Source organism: Felis catus, chromosome A2 (assembly GCF_018350175.1).
Source record: "Felis catus isolate Fca126 chromosome A2, F.catus_Fca126_mat1.0, whole genome shotgun sequence".
In the NCBI taxonomy this organism is placed as follows: domain Eukaryota; kingdom Metazoa; phylum Chordata; class Mammalia; order Carnivora; family Felidae; genus Felis; species Felis catus.
In genome coordinates, this window is record NC_058369.1 from 159326446 (window position 1) to 159351766 (window position 25321).

The following is a 25321-nucleotide window of genomic DNA, read 5'->3' on the forward strand; positions in this document are numbered from 1 at the left end:
TCTCTTATAAATTGAGAGTGGTCTCATTCACTGAGCTAAGACACATTTGCAAAGAATCTTGTTTTAAACTACAAGACATTTGGATATTAGCAAATACTTGTTGGACATATTGAGCTTGAGATTACTGTGAGATATCCAGTGGGGCTAATAAGTAGGATTATTAGCAGAGAAAGAATATTTGAAGCTAAGGATTCAACACAATCTTATAGGAAACAAATGTACACTAAGAAGTGAAGACGGCCACTGTACTTAAATTCCAGAGAAAGGAAAAAAAGGAAAAAGCAGGAAATGCACATTTCTAGAGTATGGACTACAGCAGGGTTTCGAAAAGAAATGGTAGCAGTTGTCCACAGGGTTGGAAGGGTGTGTCAGCCCTCAAGAATCTAGATTATTCCTATTAAGAAAATATTTACCAGATCATAATTATTTAATCACGCATTTTTCACTGAGTCTCCATATGTATTAGAGCTTCCCATGTGATTAGCCTGGCCATGGCCCCTCAGTCATACAACCCCTTTAGGTGAGGAATCTGCAAAAGCAGTTGAAAAAAATATATAGCAAATGTTTGAAAACATATGCCAATTCTTCAATATGAATTCTCCTCGATTTTAGAGAACTTAAGAGTCATTCTCATAAATTGATGTCCCATCAATATCACATTTCTTAACTCCACATAAATGTCCTATCAAAATCACATTCCTTACTATTCTCATCAGATGGAAAGATAAATTTTTACAGTTTATCTAATTCATATTCATAATTACTTCAAGTCATTCGGAAAACTTTTTTTTTGGTTCTGCAAGTTTTGGGAGATGCATATTGCACCCTTGAGACTATCATTCTGACCAACTTAACTGATAACACAGAAAGCTGCCTACTTGGATTAAGGTACAGAGCAAGACAGGGCTCTGCAGCCTTTCTGGCTGGTATGTAAGTTGCTGTATCAATGGTGGAGAAAGATCCAGAGTAGAGTTTACGGATGCCCAAATGTAGAATCACAATGCAGACTCACAGCACACTAAGCTAGGGTATACTATTCTTAGTAGAAGATTCACATCAATTGACAAATAGTTCCTCACTGGCCCCGGGAAGAAGGAAAGTGCCTGACTGTGGGACTCGACAAGACCATGAGAAACCAACTACATCCTGAAAGAGCTTTTTCCAGAATGCATTATTTGGAGTAACTGGATCAAGTGAATATTGTGGCACAGCCCCCAGACCCTTATTTAAGGACTGGTTACTCATTGTTCCAGTTACTGTGGATTGTGACTGAGAGTTCTCAGCTGGATCTCTCTTTAGGGATTGCGATCAGCCTAAGTGTACCACCTTGCTTAAGGTCATGTCACCTCTTCTGAGGCTACTCTAATAACATCACTACTAGATATAGAAAGTATAAAACGTCTGGTATGCTTGCCTGAAGATGGGACAGCTATGAAGATATTTCAGCTCCAGAGGACCCTGAGGTATCAGCTGTATTTTTTTTTTTTTTTTTTTTGTGATCGAATAGCAGTTCACTCCACCTGGTTCTACTTTCCTTACTCCTTCACAGGTATTAACCCCAAGGATCATCTTTACTAAACTTTCTACACCTGAAGCTCTATCTCAGCTTTAGCTTACTGGGAATGTAACCTAAGATAGGGTGTAATTTGAGAATGACTCTTAAGTTGTTCTCTAAAATCTAGGATAATTCTGGGAATGCAAGCTGGTCCAGCCACTCTGGAAAACAGTATGGAGGTTCCTCAAAAAAAAGAAAAATAGAACTACCCTACGACCCAGCAATTGCAGTACTAGGCATTTACCCAAGGGACACAGGTGTGCTGTTTTGAAGGGACGCATGCACCCCCATGTTTATAGCAGCACTAGTAACAGTAGCCAAAGTATGGAAAGAGCCCAAATGTCCATCAACAGATGAATGGATAAAGATGTGGTATACAGACACACAGACACACACACACACACAGACACACACACACACACACACACACACACACACAGAGTGGAGTATTACAAGGCAATCAAAAAGAATGAAATCTTGCCATTTGCAACTATGTGGATGGAAGTGGAGGGGATTATGCTAAGTGAAATTAGAGAAACACAAAAATCATATGACTTCACTCATATGAGGACTTTACGAGACAAAACAGATGAACATAAGGGAAGGGAAACAAAAATAATATAAAAACAGGGAGGGGGACAAAACAGAAGAGACTCATAAATATGGAGAACAAACTGAGAGTTACTGGAGGGGTTGGGGGAGGGGGGAGGGGCTAAATGGGGAAGAGGCACTAAGGAATCTACTCCTGAAATCATTGTTTCACTCTACACCAACTAATTTGGATGTAAATATAAAAAAATAATAAAACAAGTTACAAAAAAAGAAAAAAGAAAATCGAGGAGAATTCATATTGAAGAACTGGCATATGTTTCCAAACATTTGCTGTATATTTTTTTCAACTGCTTTTGCAGATTCCTCACCTAAAGGGGTTGTACGACTGTGGTGGGCCACGGCCAGGCTAATCACATGGAGACTCAGTAAAAAATGTACGATTAAATAATTATGATCTGGTAAATATTTCCTTAATGGGAATAATCTAGATTCTTGAGGGCTGACACACGCTTCCAACCCTGTGGACAACTGCTACCATTTCTTTTCGAAACCCTGCTGTAGTCCATACTCTAGAAATGTGCGTTTCCTGCTTTTCCCCCCTATATTTCCAAATCATTTCTTTATATAGTTCAATCTTTTTTCCATCCTAAACACTTCATTAAAATAGCTCTTGCTAAAGACACTAAAGTTCATTTTCAGTTCTCATCTTTACTACTCAGAGGCATTCCATGGTATTAACCTTTTCCTATTTCTTGAAGCAATGTTCCTTTATTTTTTGTGATATCAGATACTCATTTTACTTCTTACTTTACCGCTTAATCTTGGTTGCTTTTTTTCCTTTCTCTGGAATTTAAATACAGTGGCCGTCTTCACTTCTTAGTGACAGGTCATGATCTCACTGTTGGTGGGTTTGAGCCCTGCCCCGGGCTCTGCACTGGCAGTGGAGACCGTGCTTGGGATTTTCTCTCTCTCTCCGTCTCTGTCCTTTCCCCGCTCATGTGCATTCTCTTTCGCTCTCAAAATAAATAAACTTTATTAAATAAAAGTGGCCTATGTAGCTCCTATTCGTGGCATATCTCTTCCAACTCAAGGCAACCACCCTCCTCAATAAATCCACATACTTGGCTGCCTGATCCAGGATTCATCGCAGAACAAATATTATAACCTTAAAATACAGAACAAAGTGGGTAAGAAGAAAAATGATCTTAAATTCTTTTTGAGGCACTTTATTCATTAATTTCCCCTATTCTCATTTTGTGAAAAGTAAGTAAGGCAGTATGTCCTTCTTAGAAAAATTAACATCAGATCCTTAATGAACTGCATGAGTATATGTTTAAGCTGAACCCGTAACATTTTGTGCATAAATGGGTTTATATTTGAAACGAGGGAAAAATGGCATATCAGAAGCACTGAGGGGCGCCTGGGTGGCTCAGTCGGTTAAGCGGCCGACTTCGGCTCAGGTCATGATCTCACAGTCCGTGAGTTCAAGCCCCGCATCGGGCTCTGTGCTGACAGCTCGGAGCCTGGAGCCTGTTTCAGATTCTGTGCCTCCTTCTCTCTCTGACCCTCCCCTGTTCATGCTCTGTCTCTGTCTCAAAAATAAATAAACATTAAAAAATTTTTTTTTAAAAAGACGCACTGAACTAAGATAATATAAGCATAGAACTGAGCCAAAATACCTATAGTGTAAACGTTCTTTTCTATTATTTGTTCCCTTACATATTCCACCTATAAGATAAAAAGTTTGGACTTTGTGACCTTGATTTTTTTCATAGTTGGTTTCTATAATTATTAAATGGTAGAGCAAACAGTATTAATGATACAATTAGTGAATATATTGCATAGTTTCATATGGGATTTCTTGTTTACTGCATAGAGTCCAATAGCTTTCTATTGATCAGAAAAAAGTCTGAAGGCTGTGTAGAAGCAGGTTCATTGAAAATAAAGCCATAGTTGTATTTCACTCATAAGATGCATACACATGTAACTCTAAAAAAACCAAAGCAGAGATGATTTTGAAACCATCAAAAATACGATTTCAATTTCAATCCTCACAGAGATGTGGAACTGTTAACTCCAAATTTTGAGACTCAGGACTTCTAAAAATGGAAAAATTTTAGAGCACAATTTTTGATAAAATTCTATGCTGTTTTTTTTTTACCACCTGGAAGTCATTAGGAAGTTTAAGAAGATGGCAGAAGTCACCTTCTTCCACCCTTTTAAGTGATTTAAGTGGAAACAGGTGTTTGCAGCTTATCACATGTAAATGACCCTTTGCAAACACCTGTCAACTAAAATCCTCAGTGATCCTTGAGCTTTGGTTTGCTATCAAAACTTATCAAAAAAAGTTAGTTTATATTTAGTGTTTTCCAGTTCATCTAACTCTGTACAGATTTGTATCAGGTATATATGAGAAAAATAGCTAACCATCAGTTAATGCATGAAGTAGACTCTGGGGTCATTGAACATGTCTAGAAAAAAAAAACCTTTTGTCTTCAGCAGCCTACAAACAGAAGTTCTTGAACATGTGAATAAATCATTGGTAAAGTGCATTTGATTACAAATACTGAAGTGATTAATAGGCCACATATTTAAGTTTGTACACATCTAATCAGTACTGAAAAGAAATTAATCAAGAAATAGTCACTGAACCACTATAGGTAGATTGTGGAACTCAAAGTCAAAATGTGCTAAGAATAGGAAAAAATAAACGTGTAATGTCAAAGAAATTCATAGGAAACTTTTATCTTTGATCCAATGTTTCTTCTTCCCATGATTCTCTCAATCATGGAAATTTACATATGAATAAAGGTATTGGTAGAGTTATAGGTATAAATATAGAGATAAGTGTACCTAGAGATACTATCTAAATATATCATTTTTCTACAGTCTGCTTCACCATGCCCCATAAATATTTCAATCTTTTCAGTCACCCTTGGTTATAATAATGGTTTTTAGCCCAGTAAGAGGATATAAAGGTCATTTTTTAGCCATATGATTAATCAAAATCATTGTGCCATGAAACTAGAGAAGTTATCACATTTCAAATTTTAAACTCCACATGCCCAATCCCAGTTCATTGGTAATTTTATTTTTGATTTATTAATTTTGTTAATTGTATTTTTTCAATTATTTTTTTAAGTAGGCTTCATTCTCAGTGCAGAGCCCATCTCAGGGCTAGAAATCACAACCCTGGGAACAAGACTTGAGCTGAGATCAAGAGTCCAATGCTTAACCGACTGAGCCACCCAGATGTCCCAATTTTTTTTTATTTTAATATTGGATCTTTATATGATAGTGCTGATGTATTTCAATATACCTAAGGGCCCCTTCTAGTCAATAGCTTCTCTCTACATAGACAACTACTATTCAAATTTCTGTCCCCATTATAAAATATTTGCCTATTGTTGAACTTCATATATGTGGAGGAACATAATATGTACTCTTTTTTGTCTGCCTTCTTTCACAATTTATAATGCTTTTGAGATTCGTCATGTTTTTGCATATATCAGTGAATCATTTTTGTTATTGTAGAATAGTATTCCATTGTATAAGTATGCCACAGTTTGTCTGTCCGTTCTGCAATGGATGGAAGTATGAGTTATTTCCAGCTTAGGTTCTTATGAATAAGGCTAATATTTTGTATCATTCTTTTTGTCGACATAAGCTTGGTGACTCAGAGTGGAATTGTTGTGTCATAAGGTTAGCGTAAGATTAAACGCATTAGAATTAAACAATAGTATCCAAAAGAAGTTCCATTATTTTAAATATGAACTATCAACTTTTGAGATACATGCTTGCAACCATATCCTTCCTAGCAATGGGTATGGTCAGTGTGGGTGTGTGCCTGTGTGTGTGTGTGTGTGTGTGTGTGTGTGTATGCGTGTGTGTGTTTAATTTTAGGAATTCTAGTGAAAGTAGGGTGGTATCTCATTGTGGTTTTAATGTATATTTTCCTGATGACAAATGATGTTGACCATGTATTTATTTATGTATTTGGCATTCTGGCATCTTTTTCTATATAAAGTACCAGTTGAAGACTTCTGTGCATTTTTAAATTAGGTTATTTGAGTATTATAATTTGTAAGGCAACTTTATATAATTTGCACAAGAGTCCTTTGTTAAATAGATGTGATACGTATGCCACAGATATTTTCTTGCCTTCTGTTGCTTTCATTTTCACCTTCTTAATGGTGCCTTTTGTTGAGGTTTTTTTTTCAATTTTTATAGCAGATCTAATTGATCATTTTAGGGTTTTCTCCCCCCTTTTATGGTTAGTACCTGTATTAGTTTGCTAGAGCTGCCATAACAAAGCACCACAAACTGGATGATTTAAATAAGAAAAATGTATTGTCTTGGAGTTCTGGAAGCTAGAAGTTTGCGATCAAGGTATCAAGAAGGTTGATTTCTTCTAAGGCCTTTCTCCTGGCCTTGTGGGGAGCTGTCTTCTCCCTGTGTCTTTACAACATCCTTCTGAGTAAGTCTATTTTGAAATGACCCCTTCTTATTACAGACATCAATAATTTTGGATTAGGTCCCGCTTTAATGACCTCATCTTAATTTAACCAATTACATCTGCAAAACTTTACTTCCAAATAAGGTCATAGCCTGAGGTCCTGGGAATTAGGACTTCAACAGGAGAATTTGGGAAGGGGGACACAATGCAATCCCTAACAGCACCTTTTGTGGCATAACACTCTTTGCTAACCACGATGTGAAAAAGTATTCTCCCGTGCTTTCTTCTAAAAGTTCTGAAATTGTAGCTCTCATGTTTAGGTCAAAGATTTATCTCTTGCAATTTTTTCCTTGGTGCCAGTTTGAAATCAAACTTCATTCTTTTCATAAAATATCCAGCGTTACACCACCATTTTGTTGAAAATAACTCACTTTCCTCATTGATTTCTTTTGGTGCTATTGTCAAAAATTAAAATTGGCCATATATTTATAAGGCCATGTCTGGATTCTCTGGTCTATTCCGTTGAGCTGTTTTTCTATTTTGATGCCGATAACCACCTTCTCTTAATTATCACAGCTTTATACACAGTAGCTTTATAGTAAATCTTGAAACCCTCCCAGTGCCATGTCTTGCAAATTCCAGCTGCCTTGGCAATTCTGCACTCCATTCTCTGTTTTCTTCATCTAGTGAGATTGGCTTTTGTTCTTGTACTTTATTTCTCTGCATCATAGTTTAGAAAATGCTCCCAGGCAAAAAGCTGCAGTAAATGTGGAGCTTCATTTCACTTCAGACTAGCAGTCCTTCATGATCTGCTGCATAATAACTGTTTCTCCATAAGTTTTTCCAGTTGCATAATTGTTTACTATGGGAGGGAAGTCTAAAATCAGCTACTCCACTACGTCAGGATCATGTCAGTTAGCCTTCAGTTACTTTGACCACCAAGTATTCTGTTCCAGAAACTTAAGGAAATAGATTGTTTGTTAACAAATAATAGGTTTTGTTTGCTAACTCTGCATCCTTACTTCCTACCTGGAATAACCTGAGTGACATCTATTATCTTTTGGCATTTATAGGACAAAAACATGAGTGTGGTTATTATCCAGATGGGTGTGATAATACAAACTCTCAATGGGAAAAGTCAGCCCAGGCAGAAGCACACCCATAATGATCATACTGTAGACCTCAGCTAACGGAGAGGCCATATAGAGAGATGAGAATCTGAAGAAGCTTGCAAGAGCTGTTTTTTGAATTACATTTTCCCCATGAGTGATAATGCAAGGAAAGGGCAAGTCTTTGCAGAGGTATAAACCCAGTAAAACCTGGTTCAAGCCCTGATTATTCTATAATATAACCACTCCCACTATCAATCTTCTCATGGGTTAACATGATAACATTGGAATGCTTTTTAAAATGTTTTTTTCAAGGATTAAAACAGCTAAGGCTTATAACGTGTTTACCCAATATCTGGCTCTCACTCTTTACTTAGTAAATGATGGTTGTTATTGTTTTAACTGATGGTGAATGCAACTATCTTCGGCTGGATGCTAGAAGCCCACAAATGCCATCACTTCCTGGCAAATATTCACAAGTGACCTGACAATGTAATGATGTGCACCAGCACATTAACAGATAACAAAACAAGGGGAGTAGAGGCTTGGGGGAAGGGAGAAAGGACAAAATTCACATTGGTCCCAAATGAACACTAGTGTATTTTGAGAAAATAATTCATCTGAAATTGACTCTTCTAGCATAACTTAATTCCTTCATTTCCTGTATGGCTCTAATCCAGTATATGTGGATATTGAATGAAAACAACAAGGGACATTTAACATACTGAGTGTGTGTAATATCTGCATAAATATGCATAGAGTCAATAAATGACTAATTTTGCATTCTAGTTAGTTTAATATTTATCAACTGTCCCACTTCAAACTACTATAATTTAATCTTTGAATACAGTATATATTAAGAATCACAATTTTATTTTGTGGTTATGGAAATTCTCTATTTCATACATTGTTGGAAAACTTCTACACAAAAAATAATAAATATATACCACATTGGAATTTTTGGTAAGATTTCAAGAAGCAGCCAATGAGAGGGGCACCTGGATGGCTCAGTCAGTTAAGCATCCAACTGTTGGTTTCAGTTCAGGTCGTGATCCCACATCTTGCTATGCATTGGGCATGAAGTCTGCTTCAGATTAAGATTCTCTTTCTCCCTCTCCCACTGACTCTCTCTCTCTTTCTTTCTCTCTCTCTCTCTCAAAAAAATCAGCAGACGAGAGACATTTTCTAATCCCTTGCCATTCCTTGTTAATAATATTAATTTAACAAAGATTTACTAAACATTTACATTTTTCTAGGCACTTTTACACACACATACACAAATATAAGATACAATCCCATGTCCTGAAGACCTCATACTTTGCAAAAAACTCACCTGTGAAACCACTGTAAGATATATTGCTAGTGTAAAAAGTAAAAGTTAACATAACTGTGAGGGTATCTATTTTCTTTTCCAGAAAAGTTGGCAAAGGCTCACAGGGAAAGTGGCATTCCTGCTGTGTTTTAACATGTCAATTATATTCTCTTAGGAGGTCAAGTAGGAGGTAGAATCTTCTGGGTCAAGGTAAAACCACAAGCAAATACATAGAATTATAAAAATATATGTCACATTTAGAAAATAGGTTACATTAAAGCGTAAGTCTTATGGAAGAGAATAACAGAATGTGGTACCAAAAAGATAAGTTGGGAACAGATTACGAAAGGTTTTAATGTCATTCTGAAAAGTTAGATTTTATACTTACATAGTTCGAGAGCAGGTAAATTGATTAGTTCTTTTAAAAATATGAAATGTGAAGTAATCTGTAGGTAATATATAACATAAAATACAACATATAATATTACTTCATATATTGCATATAATATTAATAAATGTATTATTATATAATATTTTATATATTTAACGTTCTATAAATAATTGCTGATACTAAAAAATGTTTTAAATTACTAGCATCTGAGCAAAATGTATTCATTTACTGCTTGGAGGAAACCATAAAATAATGACTTTATGCCATTAAAATTATACATGCATATGTTTCTTACATCTGAGCTCGGGTATTTTTCTGACTAATTTTTACTGATCGGAAATCATTTCAATATGTTCTTCCATTTTACCTCGAATTTTGTTGCAGCATGTTAAAGGTACATAGTCAATATTCATTGTCTTTATTTCTCCATATTCTATGAACCATCTACTTATGTTTGGGAAATTACCCATCTTCTAAATTTTGAGCCTGCCACCCATTAATAAAGCTACATTTCCTGAGAGCTTGGATAAAGACATGACCTAGATACCTGCCTAAAATATTGCTTCTGGAGTCAGTAACCTCCCCCCCCCAAAAAAAAAAAGTTCAGGAAAGCAGGAATGGAGAGTTTTTGTTACTGCTGCTGTTTCTTTTATCGGAAGAAGTATATTCTCTAGAGGAACAGTTCCAAAAGTGCACCATCAGTGGTGTCATTACTGGGCTGGTTCATGTGCTGTGACTTTTAATTCTGGGTCTGACTTGACAGCTTCTCTTTTTCTCTTCTCTGAGCCTGGTTCTTCCAAGTGCCGAGGCTTTCAGAAGTTCCATGAGCCACCCCAAATCTTCTCTTAACATTTACTTCCAACACATACCCTGCATAGACACTTTTTTTTTCTTGCAAATCAAATGTCAAAGGCAAAGTATGTCAATTCTTTGAGAGCAGGTGTGGTGTCTGCTACCTTTGAAATCTTTAGCACAGAAATGACAGTAGTTGTGCAAGTGTTATTAAAAACATATATTTGACTCTTTTTCGTGGTGCCTCGGAGGTGGTAGGATGCTTCGGGCTGAAGCTGAACATATCTCTTTCCCAGCTACTGTATGCCAGAAACTCACTGAAGTGGACAGTGAATGCAAACTTCGTACTTTTTATGAGAAGCATGTGGCTGGAGACGTTACTGCTGATGCTCTGGGTGAGGGATGGAAGGCTTTCGTTGTCCGGATCAGTGGTGGCAATGACAAACAAGGCATCTGCGTGAAGCAGGGTGTCTTGACCCACGGCCACGTCCTCCTGTTGCTGAGTAAGTGACATTCCTGCTACAAAGCAAGGTAGACTGGAGAAAGAAAGCAGACATCTGTTCTGAGTTGCATGGTGGATGCCAGTCTCGGTGTCCTCAAGTTGGTCATTGTGAAAATAGGGGAGAAGGATACTCCTGGACTCACTGACACTACCGTGCCTCATAACTCTGAAGAAAAAACAGACTAAGGAAAATAAGAAAGAGGCTGCAACTTGGCCAAGAGAATGGAAGAGGCCAAAGAAAAATGCCAGGAACAGATTGCCAGAAGACAGAGGCGATCCTCTCTGTGAGCTTCTACTTCTGAGTCTAGTTAAAAATGAAATTTTCTGAGAGTGACAAATAAATAAGTTCAGACATCAAATCTCAAAAAGCCCATATATCTGATAAATTAATGATGTTAAACAGGAAAATGACACTTATGGTTTGAAAATGCATAGATAACTTTTGCAGGCTGCCTTACTAGAAACTTGACGTGCTTTCAATAAAAGAATGTAGAAAGCACTTTTGGGTCCAAGGAGATATCTAAAAGCTTCCCGAATTAAACAGCGGCATCTTACAATGGAAGACCTTTTGATGAACTATTTAGTTTTGATTAGCCTTGTTCTACATAATTTGAGTATCACTGTGAGGCAGTGCCATATGGTATCAATAAATAAGTCTTCAGTGTGTTCACTTATCCTCCAAAATGTATATAAAAAGGTCAATTATCTCTAATTAAGTCCCTATTTTCTTTGGTAAGGATGTGTGTGTTTTCCCAATCAAGCACGCAGTGAGGTTACTGAGTGTTTCTACATGGCTGATTAAGGATATGTCAAAGATAGGACTCAGGAGAAAAGGTGAAATGCTTTGCTCTCTTAAACGACATCTATTGGGGGTGCCTTGCACGTTATTATCACTCTTTTATCTTCTCTATCTTCTGCCAAAATCTTCTCAAAGTCCCATCACCTGAGTTGATAGCATATAAGAATAATCCAGAACAGGGTCATACAGGGTCTGTTTCCCAAGGACTTGACATAGGAGGGCTCAGGACAAATGCATAGGAGTTCATGGCACGAAGTAAGGAGTAGCTGAGAAAGGGACACAGGTGCAGGCTGCTGGGAACTCAATCACGCTGATGCTGGGGAGTGACTCGGGATCCAGTGCAGCACTGTCATTATCTGCCACACTCCCTTCCTAAGCACGTAGGGGAAAAGACTCACTTCACTTCAACACATGCGATAGAAAATAGTTACATTCAAGTCTCATAATAAATTAGTATAAGAAGCAAAAAATGAGCAGGAAAGTGTATACACAAACAAACGAAGAAATACCAGAAAAACGTGCTCCCACAACAAATGAAAGCTGTGAACTAACATTTTAAGAAAGGAGCTAAAATAACTTTTTAAAAGGTATGAAAGCATTGCAAAAATCCTATTTAGATAAGAAACACAAATGGACGAGAAGAAAAATTGGAGAGAGAGCTAAGACAACACAGAGAAAGAAGTGGAAATAAACATTCATGTAATAAATTTAAATTGCTTAGGTATAAAATAAAAATATGTAACAAAGGGTAAGCCAGAAAGAACATAAGAGTGGATAAACGTGATAAACAAAATAATGCCATAAAAAATGCAAATTGGAAAAAAGGAAAAAATCGACATTAACAAATGAAGAGAGACATAGAAGGGTTAAGGGAAATATATACAAATAACTTTTTAAAAGAATGAAGGGAGAGAGCATAACCAAGGAACTAAAATAAAACAAACAATAATACTACAATTCAAAAAAAGACATTCTGAAATAAAGAAGACTTAAAGGTGTACAGGTATATAAACAGTAGAACCTTTTTGTTGAAAGAAGGAAAGAATAGAATGGAAGGAACAAAAATAGTAGCTAGAAATTATTGAATATACCTTGCTTGCAGATTTGACGTTGGGTATATGTAAAATAGATTACAAAATTTAAGTAAAACAGAGGAGTCTCCCCAGTGTTGGGGGTAGGGACTGGAGTAGGTGGGTGGTGGAGTAGGGAGATCCTATGCTCACTTCATCCCCTGAATACAACTAGATAGCACCCACATCAATGTAAATAACCAGGAAACTGGAAGAACAGACCCTCCACAGCTAAATGCAGACAAGAGTCCACATCAAAGAGGGAAGGGGGGACAAAGACATGGTCCAGAGCTAAAGAGATCCATGGGACTATACATAAGAGGGAAGGACACCACAGACAAGGAGACAGGAGAGAAATAGAGCCTCACACCAAGCACCCCAGACCCAGGGAACCCACACAGGGAAGAAAAATCCCCATGAGATTTGGCTTTGAAAACCAATGGGACCTAATTTCGCAGGTTTATACAATCAGTGGAGCTTAACACTTAGAACTTTAAAAAACAATGAGCTCAGGTCTGAAACAACTCGGAGGGTGATAGGAAACTGAGTTCCTGCTATTCAAGATATAGCACAACATCCCCACTTAGATACATCACAGAGAAGCACTTTGAAAAATGTCTGACGCATACCTGAAGGAGATTTATTTACTAATCTCAGAGCATGTACTAGAGGGGCAGGTATTTTTAGGAAACCTCTCCAGGAAAACAGAAGCTGATAGGCACAATTTCCACACTCCTTACCCCAACCTAGACACGTGGACACCCGCAGGCACTAGCTCAGCTCCAACAATCACTACCTAAATTGCTTACAGTGTACCCTGCCCTGTGTTCTCCTATGGTCATGTATCCTCCAATAAGCCATTGGCTGGAGCCTATCCAAAGTGGTACCACAAGACGGGAAGTGTGAAAGCATTCCTAATGGGCCAGCACCATTCCAAGTGATTCCTCTCCCAAGGAGAGGGGAAGATAACCACACACACTTGTTTCACTATGTCCCCAGCATGGGCTGGGGGCAGACATCTGGTCTGACTGCAGGCCCTGCCCACCAACAAAAGATTCTCAAGAGACATAACAGAGAAAGACCCAGTACTTTGTTGCTACTGCATCTCTGGCAAACACCTGGCCTGACAATTCAGGCCCAAGGCAGTCCCAGACTGACACACTAACAACAAGAGACAAACTCTGTCAACAACAGGCAAAGAGAGTCCAGTTGCAGACTACTAGATCAAAGGGAAAAGTGGCTTAGCCAAAACAGCAGGATATAGGCAACACACACAGGAGACACTCCTGAAACACCAGTTTCTGGTGAACAGAGGACATTGCACTGCAGGGCACTACAGTACATCTTCTTCAGAAGGCCACCTCTTTAAGGAGCAGGAGATATAGATGACTTTTCTAACACATAGAAACAAACACAGAGAGCAAGCCAAAATAAACAGATGGAGGAATATGAAAGAAATGGAAAAAAATATGAAAGAATGGAAAGAAAAGAAAAGGAAATGGAAAAAGAAATGGAAGAAAAGAAATGGAAAACACGACAGAATCACAAGCAAAAAAGCTAAATGAAACAGAGATAAGTAATATGACTGACAGACAATTTGAGGTAATAGTCATAAAGATACTCATTGGACATGAGAAAAGAGTGGAGGACCTCAGTGAGACCTTTAACAAAGAGAGAGAAAATATAAAAAAGAACCAATCAGAGATGAAGAACCCAATAATTGAAATTCAAAATACACCAGATGTAATAAAGAGTAGACTAGAGGAAGCAGAAGAATGGATCAACAACCTGGAGGACAGAGTAATGGAAAGTATTCAAGCTTAACAGGAGAAAGAACAAAAATAATAATAAATGAAAATATCCTTAGGGAACTCAGCAACACCATCAGCATAATATATTCACATTATAGGGATCCCAGAAGGAGAAAAAAGGTCAGAAATTTTATTTGAAGAAATAATAGCTGAAAACATCCAAGTTCTAGGAAAGGAAACAGAAATCCAGACCCAGGACACAGAGACACCTACCAACAAAATCAACCCAAGGAGGTCGACCAAGACACATAGTAATTAAAATGGCAAATATGATAAAATGATAAAGTAGAATTTTAAATGCATCAAGAGAAAGAAGATATTTACATACAAGGGAATCCCCATAGGCTACCAGTTATTTTTTCAGCTGAAATTTTGCAGACCAGAAGGGGGTGGCATGATATATTCAAAGTACCGAAAGAAAAAAAAAACTGCAACCAAAAATACTCTAACCAGCAAGGCTATCTATCATTCAGAATAGAAAAAGAGAGAAAGTATTTCCCAGACAAACAAAAGCTAAAGGAGTCGATGACCACTAAACCAGCTCTACAAGAAATTTTAAAGGAGAATTTTTGAGTTGAAAGGAAAGAACATAAGCAGAGGTAAGAAAAGTAGGAGGTACAAAAGCAGCAAAATTAAGTATATCTATAAAAACTGGTGAAGGGATTCACAAAATAAAAGTATGTGAAGTATTACACCATACACCTAAAATGTGGGAGGAGGAAGAAGAGTAAAGAATGGGTTCAAAATTAAGTGACCATCAACGTAATATAGACTGCTATATGCATAAGATGTTATATACAAATATAATGGTAACACAAATCAAAAACAAGTCATAGATGTGCAAAAAATAAAGAGAAAGGATTCCAAGTATATAACTAAAGAAAGCAAGCCAACCATGAGAGAAAAGGGTAAGAAAAGAAAGGTACAGAAAAGACCCACAAAAACATCCATAAAACAAGTAACAAACTGGCAGTAAGTACATACCTATCAATAATTACTTTGAATATAGATAAATGTTCCAATCAAAAGACATAGGGTGACAGAATGGATAACACAGCAAGAGCCAGGGTTCTTGGGTGGCTCAGTTAGTTGAGCATCCAACTCTTGATTTTGGCTCATGTCACAATCCCAGGGCTGTGGGATCAAGTCCCGCATCAGGCTCCACATTGAGCAGGGAAGATTCTCTTTCTCCCTCTGTCCCTTCCCTCACTCATGTTCTGTCCCTCTTTCTAAAGTAACATTTTTTTAAAAAGCAAGACTCATCTGTAGGCTGCCTACAAGAGACTCATTTCAGACCTAAAGTCACCTGCAGATTGAAAGTGAAAGGATGGAAAAGCATTTATGATGCAAATGGAAGTGAAAAGAAAGACTGGGTAGCAATAGTTACATCATGACAAAATGGACTTTAAAACAAAGACTATAACAAGAAACAAAGAAAGACACTATGTAATCATAAAGGAAACAAACCAACAAGAAGATATAACAATTGTAAATATTTATGCACCCAACATGCAAGCACCCAAATATGTAAAGTAGCTAATGACAAACAAAGGAACTAATTGATAATAATGCAATAGTAGTAGGGGACTTTAACACCCCACTTAGATCAATGGATAAGTCGTCCAAACAGAAAATCAACAAGGAAGAGTGGCTTTAAATGACATATTGGACCAGATGAATCTAATAGATATATTCAGAACATTCCATCCTAAAACCACAGAATACACAATCTTTTCAGTACACATAGAACATTCCCCAAAATAGATCACATATTAGGCCACAAAACAAGTCTCAACAAATTCAGTAAGAATAAAGTTATACCATGCATCTTTTCTAATCACAATGCTAAAACTAGAAATCAATCAAATAAAAAGTCTTAAATAACATGCTACTCAACAATGAATGGGTCATCCAAGAAATCAAGGGGAAAATCAAAAATACATGGAAACAAATTAAAATGATATTACCCTATTGTGTAATGGTCCAAAATCTTTGAGGTGCAGCAAAAGCTACTCTAAGAGGGAACTTTATAGCAATACACCCCTACATCGAAAATCCTGAAAAATCTCAAATAAACAACAAAACCTTTCACTTTAAAGTAGCTAGAAAAAGGAGAACAAAATCCAAAAACAGTAGAAGGAATATAATTATAAAGATAAGAGCATAAATAAATAAATAGAAACTCAAAACAAAACAAAACAACAACAAAACATCAAAAAACACTACAATAGATCAATGAAACCAGGAGCTGGTTCTATGAAAAAGTAAACAAAATTGATAAACTTTTAGCCAGATTCACTAAAAAAAAAAAAAGAAGAGATAAAGCTGACTCAGAGAAACAAAACCAGAAATGAAAGATGAAAAATAACAACTGACACAACTGAAATAAAAAGAATTACAAGAGAATATTATGAAAAATTATCTGCCAAATAATGGGCAATCTAAAAAATGGATAAATTCCTAGAAACATATAATCTACAAAATTGAATTAGGAAGAAATAGGAAATTTGAACAGACCATTTATCAGCAATCAAATCGAATCAGTAATCAAAAACTCCTAACAAACAGAAGTCCTGGGCCAGACTGCTTCATAAGCAAATTCTACCAAACATATAAAGAGAAGTTAATACCTATTCTTTTCAAACTAGTCCAAAAAACTTGAAGAGAAAGGAAAGCTTCCAAATTCAACCTATGAGGCAAGCATTATTCTGATACCAAAGCAGATAAAGACACTCTAAAAAAGAGAACTATAGGCTAGTATCTCTGATGAACATAGACATAAAGATCCTCAACAAAATATTAGCAAACTAAATGCAACAATACCCTTAAAAATATCATTCACCACAATCAAGTAGGATTTAGTTCTCATGTGCAAGGGTGGGTCAATATTTACAAATCAATCAATGTGATATAGCAGCATATCAAAACAAAGGAGAAAAAAAAATAATCATTTCAAAGGAGGCAGAAAAATCATTTGACAAAGTACAAAATCTATTCATGATAAAAACCCTCACCCAAGTAGGTTTAGAGGGAACATACCTCAACAAAATAAAGGCCATATATGAAAAACCCATAGCTAACATACTCAATGGTGAAAACTGAGAAATTTTCCCCTAAGATCAGGAACAAGACAGAGATGTCCACTCTCACCACTTTTATTCAACATAGTACTGGAAGTCCTAGCTACGGCAATCAGGAAACAAAAAGAAATAAAATGTATCCACATTGGTGAAAAAGAAGTCTAATTTTCACTATTTCCAATGACATGGTACTGTATATAGAAAACTCAAAAGACCACCAAAAAACTACTAGAACTGATAAATGAATTCAGTAAGGTCATAAGATACAAAATTAATATACAGAATTTCATTATATTTCTATAAACTACTAATGAAGAAGAAGATAGAGAAATTAAGAAAACATCCTATTTACAATTGCACCAAAAAATCATGAAATGCCTAGGAATAAGCTTAACCCACACTGGTGAAAGAAATTGAACATAACAAAAACAAATAGAAAGACCTTCGATACACATGGATTGGAAGAACAAATATTGTTAAAATGTCTATACTACCCAAATCGATCTACAGATTTAATTCATCCTCTATCAAAATAGCAACAGCATTTTTCAGAAAAATAGAAAATATTAAAATTTGTATGAAACCACAAAAGACCCCGAAGAGCTAAAGCAATCTTGAAAAAGAACAAAACTGGAGGTACCATAATTTCAAATTTCAAGAAATACTACAAAGCTCTAGTATTCAAAACAGTATGGCAATGACACAAAAACAGACACAGACCAGTGGAACAGAATAGAGCCCCCAAGTAAACCCATGATTATATGTCAGTTAATCTTTGACAAAGGAGGTAAGAATATACAATGAGAAAAAGACAAGGCTTTTCAACAAATGATGCTGGGAAAACTAGAAAGTTACATGCAAAAGACTGGACCACTTTCCTCTACCACACACAAAAATAAATTGAAAATGAGTTAAGGACCTGTATGTGAGATTAAAACCATAAGAATCCTAGAAGAGAGTACAAGCAGTCATTTCTCTGACATCAGCCATTAGCAACATTTTTCTACATCTCCCAAGGCAAGGGAAACAAAATCAAAAAATAAACTATTGGGTTTATATCAAAATAAAAAGCTTCTGCACAACAAAAGTAACAATTGACAAAATTGAAAGACAACCTACTGAATGGGAGAAGATATTTGCAAATGATAGATCCAATATGAGATTAAATCAGAAATATATAAAGAACTTATATAACTTAACACTAAAATAATAATAATTAATAATAATAATAATAATCCAATTGAAAAATGGGCAGAAGACATGAACAAGCATTTCTCCAAAATGCTAAAATCGAAACACAATGAACGACAAGTGTCAGTGAGGATGTGGAGAATAAAGGAATCTTTTGCTTTCTTGTGGAAATGCAAATTGGTGCAGCCACTGTGGAAAACAATATGGAGGTTACTCAAAAAATTAAAAATAGAATTACTATATTATCCGGCAATTCTACTACTAGGCATATAGCCAAAGAATACAAAGGGACTAATTTGAGAAGACATATGCATCCTTATGTTTATTGCAGCATTATTTTCAAAAGCATTACTTCCAACTATGGAAGCATCCCAAGTGTCCATCAATAGACAAATGGATGAAGAAATTGTATAGCTATGATGGAATATTATTCAGCCATAAAAAGGAATGAAGTCTTGCCTTTTGCAACAACATTGATGGATCTAGAGAATATAAATGCTAAGTGAAATAAGTCAGTCAAAGATAAGTATCATATGATTTCACTCATATATGGAATTTAAGAAACAAAACAAACAAAACGGAGAGATAAAGTAAAAAACAGACTCTTAACTATAAAGAACAAACTGATGATTACCAGGAGGAAGATTGGTGGGGTTGGTTGGGTGAAATAGGTGAATGGGATTAAAAGTACACTTATTATGAGTTCTGGGTAATGTATGGAATTGTGGAATCACTATATTGTACACCTAAAACTAACAGAACACTATACGTTAACTATACTGGAGTTTAAAAAATAGTTAAGTAAAACAATCAATCACTAATAATAAAGACATAATGAAAAAAATAAAATCTTTTATTTATTTAGTTGGTAGCATACCCCCCAAAGAAGAACTATGCCAAGTGAACTTACAGAAAAGTAATTTTACTATACATGTCTTAATAGGATATGCTTTAAGGATAAACAAGAAATACTGAAAAAAAATTATGCTACTTTCTCATAATATATGATTCATGATATTTTTGATAGATTTAATCCGAGACTCTTTTGTGTGTATTATAGAAAATAGCCAAAGGGGACCTGGGTGGCTCAGTCAGTTGTGTGTTGGACTTTGGCTTAGGTTATGATCTCACAGTACAGTTTGGGAGTTCAAGCCCCGTGTCAGTCTCTGTGCTAACAGCTCAAAGCCTGGAGGCTGCTTTGGATTCTGTGTCTCCCTCTCTCTTTCCGTCCCCTGCTTGCGCACTGTCCCCCCCCCCCCACCGCCTTTCTCTCTCTCTCTCAAAAATAAATAAACATTAAAAATTTTTTTAAAAGGTAGCTAATAAGTACTGTGTTTATTTCATTGATACTACTCTTAAGGTCATGGGGAAAAGGGGGTACAAATGTAAGATTGATGAAATCAGGTAAAAAAATTTTTTTTTAATTTTTCTGATTTTGCATCAGAAGCATCATCATGAACTCATACTGTATTTTATGAAAAAAAAGAAATCCACATATTTCCTAGCCTTCTCCACTAAAAACATTTAAAAATAATGACCAACACATGGAGCATCCCAACAGCCATATTTCTGATCTCAATAGTGGTAAACGAATAAAGAGTCATTGGACATGTGTCTGGTTCTACATTTAGTGAAGGAAATAAATAGGATGATTCCAGAGTATTTTTTTTTCATTTCAGGAAGAAAGAGATCTCAAAGACAACACAGATGATATCAAAAACATTCTAGGACCAACTTGATGCTCCTACTAATCAATGATGAATCAGTTTGAGCATCATTAGGAAGAAGAACTGCAGTGTATTGAAAGTTACAAAAATGTTAAACACATGAATTTGCCATAATTGTGTATATATAGATACATTTAGGGTAGAAAGATGACAGATGGATAATAGATAGGTAGATAGATAGATAGATAGATAGATGATACATACATAGTAATAGGTCATCATTTTCTCATGATTTGGGGGATCCAAACCATTATTTTGAAAAATGATAATTGGTGGAAATGATTTTTCCTGTAAGAATTCAAAATAACCAAATGGTTGAGGAGGTAAAATATCCCTTTACAGATGTATAGCAACTAATGAAGTGAAGAGATGATAAAATCAGATCGCCATTTTGCAATCCCTAATGAGATCACTGATGTAGGCCATGATCACGAATGGTTTCTAGCCTTATAGTGAGAGTAGACATCATATCCTTTCTAATAAGTGTGCTCTACACCACCTATGGAGTGCTCGTGGAGAAAATCTAACCTGACTGTAGAGCTAAAACCACCCATCTGTAGGCAATATAGCAGACAAAAGAATGTGTTAAATGCCACCACAGTGAAGCGATAACAGAATTTGGAGTGAGGAACTCTGAAATTTGTTATTGTCACTGTAACAAATTAATTGAAAAGAATGGGATGTTTGAAAGGTTAATCAAAAACTTAGAAATATTTATGATTTTACCTTAAGTAAGATAATAGTATTATGACTATGACATGATTGTACATAGAAGGTAATATACATGTATAGATAGATAGATAGATAGATAGACAGACGTATACGTATACACATGCATATATGTGGATACATAGGTAGGTAGGTAGGAAAGTAGGTAGGTAGGTAGGTAGATAGATGATGATGATGATAGATAGATGATAGATAGATAGATAGATAGATAATAAAGAAACAAAGGTACATTTCATAATACAGTGATGAAATAGTGAATGACTTTTCTTCCTTGTGATTTCTACTTCATGGTTTCAATATGTTTTGTTCAATGAAAATATATTACTGCAATAAAATAAAATCATAATTAATTGACTTTTCAAGTCTGTGCATTGATTAAACTCCCTTCCTTCATTGAGGATAGCATGATGTGAAAAGAACAGGGTTCTTGAAGGCTGTCTTATCTGGATACAAATCTCAGGCCTGCCATTATTTAAAGCCTAGGGTTAGAAACATCATGGTATCATTTAGCCCTTTAATCACAAGGATTTCTTTAGGAATTCTTTGGCAGTTCGTGTGCATTTTATGTCTGTACATTTTAATCCTCTTTTGTTCTTGTTCTCTCTTTTGAAACTCAGAAAAAAAGTTTGAGAAACTTCTATTAGTTTTTACCATTTACAAAAATGTGTTAAAGTCAAACCAAGTTATGTCTGAGATTCCACTACAAATATTTGCATTCATTCCTTTTTTTTATTCACAAAGCATTTATTGGTAATTTATTATTTTCCATACCCAGACTTATGCATTGTCTATAATTCATTTTCACCAGGTTCCCCTTGCAGACTTTCTGATAATAGGAAACATGTTAAGAAAATTTACGTTTTTGGCATTCATTTTCTGTGGGTGAAAATCCAATTTAGTGTCTAAATACGGTCTTTTTATTCTTTATCATTTCAGTGCTGCGTAAATTACAGCTGTCCTCATTCTTTTACCACATTAAAATCTCTCAGCCTGTCCCTTTTAAAGGACAAATGATATTTTGAAACACAGGTTTCGCTTTGGCCTACAATTTAATCAGGCCTCTCCATCCTGCCAATCACCTTTGGACTGAAACAGCTCTGCTGTTCAGATCAAAATATCACCTTTAGTGCTTGTCTGTCATTTCAAGTTCATGCCATTGTAAGTCAAGACGGTGTCCTTTGTAACTCTGCACTGAGATGACTTTAAGGAGTTCTCAATTTTATTCTGCTTCTCATATTTCAGACAACTTTAGACTTTCAATGACTCTACCCTGAACTCATACTCTCAGACTTCTCTAGGCTCTGTGAGCTGTCCAGGAGACTTTGAACTCATCCTTAGAATCTCATTATCTTCCTCTCCATATTTAAAGGCCCACTTTCAGATCTGCCTCGGAATGCCATTTTGCAAAAATCCCGATCAGCATATGTTGCCTTTACTTACATATTACATCAGAGCAGAGTGCCCTAGCTGAAAAATTGGCCCATACGCATTGATTGCTGTTAATTAAAATAGATTGACACAGCTTATTTCCTTACTTATCCTACTTCCTACAATGTCCTGAAAAATCTATGTTTCTAACTAAATTTAAGAGTCTAAATCAGGACGGCTAGGTGGCTCCATTGTCAAGCAGCTCACTCTTGGTTTCCACTCAGGTCACGACCTCACAGTTTGTGAGTTTGAGCCCTGTGTCAGGCTCCACACTGATGGCGCAGAGGCTGCTTGGGGTTCTCTCTCTCTCTCCCTTTCTCTCTGCCCCTCCCCTGCTCGTTCTCTCTCTCTCCCCCTCCCTCCCTATCAATCTAAAAATAAATGACTCAAATTAAGCATAGAGTCTAAGTTCATAGAAATAGATGTTCACAGGTTAACTAGTAATCGTTCTTTCTACATAACTTGAATATCTCTCCTTCTGCCTGCACCACCAGGCCTTCTAGCCTGATCTACTTGTCTCTTTTCCGTAGCATCTAGCGAACTTCACATAACAGATACTGCTGTTCTATTAGGCTAATTTACATCTTCATCTACTTTATTCACTGATACATGTCAAGTGCCTAGAGCAGTGCCTGGTGCATCATATGTAGTCAACAATCCCTATAAATGGAATCGATACAGATTTTTCTATGTTTTGTTTGACAGGAGAGAACTTAGAGAATACTGCAGGGAGACACTGTGATTTTTCTTTCACTGAGGTGATTTGGTATTTTTCTTTCTGTCCAGTACTAAATATGTGTATAGGCAGGTTATGCTCACATATATACCAGAACCTGATCAGATGACTTCGTCACATGAGATACATGATTTGTAGTTACTGAATTAAACTGGATAACATAATCAAATGAACACAGTACAGCATCCTTGCTAATAAATGTAACCCACTTTATATAAAGGAGGTGACTAACTCAGGTAAAGCCTTGAGCAAAATTTTAATGTGCCTTGTCTTGTCCTATTTAATCCTCCCCTTCTCTGGTTCTTTATCGCTTTGGTAGTGTCCTCTTCTCCCACTCTTATACATTTCATTTGTCTTACTGTAAAACGAGATCTCAGAAAATGGTATTCGAAGCGCCAGGCGACACAAAGCTACAAAAATTGTAAAATTTTATCTGTAGCATCTGCAAGAACTGACTTAATTTGCCCACAGAACAAAGCCTTAACCAAAAGAAGTTGAGTGTGATACAACTTAAAATATATAGATGGGGAAACTAATAATATTTGGGCAGGATGACTACTTTTTTGACTCTGAAGTCATTTATATTAGAGTTCAACTATTAGGATTATGATCATACTGGGGCACCGGGGTGGCTCAGTCTGTTAAGCGTCTGACTCTTTATTTTGGCTCAGGTCATGATCTCATGGTTCATGAGTTTGAGCGCTGTGTGGAGCTCCACGCTGACAGTGCAGAGTCTGCTTGGGATTCTCTCCCTCTCTCTCTCTGCCCTCCCCTTGCTCATTCTCTCTCTCTCTCTCAAAATAAATCAGTAAACTTTAAAAAAAAGATTATGATCCTACCAATTCTCTCCCCTTCATCTTCAATGTGACTTATAATTACAGCAAAAACTTGGTTTGTGAGCATAATTCATTTGGGAAACATGCTTGTAATCCAAAGCACTCGTATATCAACGTGAATTTCAAGAACCATTGGCTCAGTTCATATGGCATCATGTGTCATTTGGCTTCACATACTACTCATATTGCAAGTTTATAAAGTTAAAATTTATAAAGTTAAAATTTATTAGAAATGTTTGCTTGTTTTCACAACACTCACAGAACAAGCTACAATCCAAGGTTCTACTGTATTATGCTCTTATAGACTCCTCTGGTTCTTATATTCGGCCATTTGTGTGCCTTCTCTGGAAAAATTCTGGTTTGCCCAATATAAATATTGCTACTTTGGCTTTCTTTTGCCATACATTTGAATGATAAATGTTTCTCAATGTCCTCATTTTAACTGCAAGTGTTTTTTGTTTTGTTTTGTTTTGTTTTGTTTTTAACGTTTATTTATTTTTTTTGTACATGAAATTTATTGACAAATTGGTTTCCATACAACACCCAGTGCTCATCCCAAAAGGTGCCCTCCTCAATATCCATCACCCACCCTCTCCTCCCTCCCACCCCCCATCAACCCTCAGTTTGTTCTCAGTTTTTAACAGTCTCTTATGCTTTGGCTCTCTCCCACTCTAACCTCTTTTTTTTTTTTTCCTTTTCCTCCCCCATGGGTTCCTGTTAAGTTTCTCAGGATCCACATAAGAGTGAAAACATATGGTATCTGTCTTTCTCTGTATGGCTTATTTCACTTAGCATCACACACTCCAGTTCCATCCACGTTGCTACAAAAGGCCATATTTCATTTTTTCTCATTGCCACGTAATATTCCATTGTGTATATAAACCACAATTTCTTTATCCATTCATCAGTTGATGGACATTTAGGATCTTTCCATAATTTGGCTATTGTTGAGAGTGCTGCTATGAACATTGGGGTACAAGTGGCCCTATGCATCAGTACTCTTGTATCCCTTGGATAAATCCCTAGCAGTGCTATTGCTGGGTCATAGGGTAGGTCTATTTTTAATTTTCTGAGGAACCTCCACACTGCTTTCCAGAGTGGCTGCACCAATTTGCATTCCCTCCAACAGTGCAAGAGGGTTCCCGTTTCTCCACATCCTCTCCAGCATCTATAGTCTCCTGATTTGTTCATTTTGGCCCCTCTGACTGGCGTGAGGTGATACCTGAGTGTGGTTTTGATTTGTAT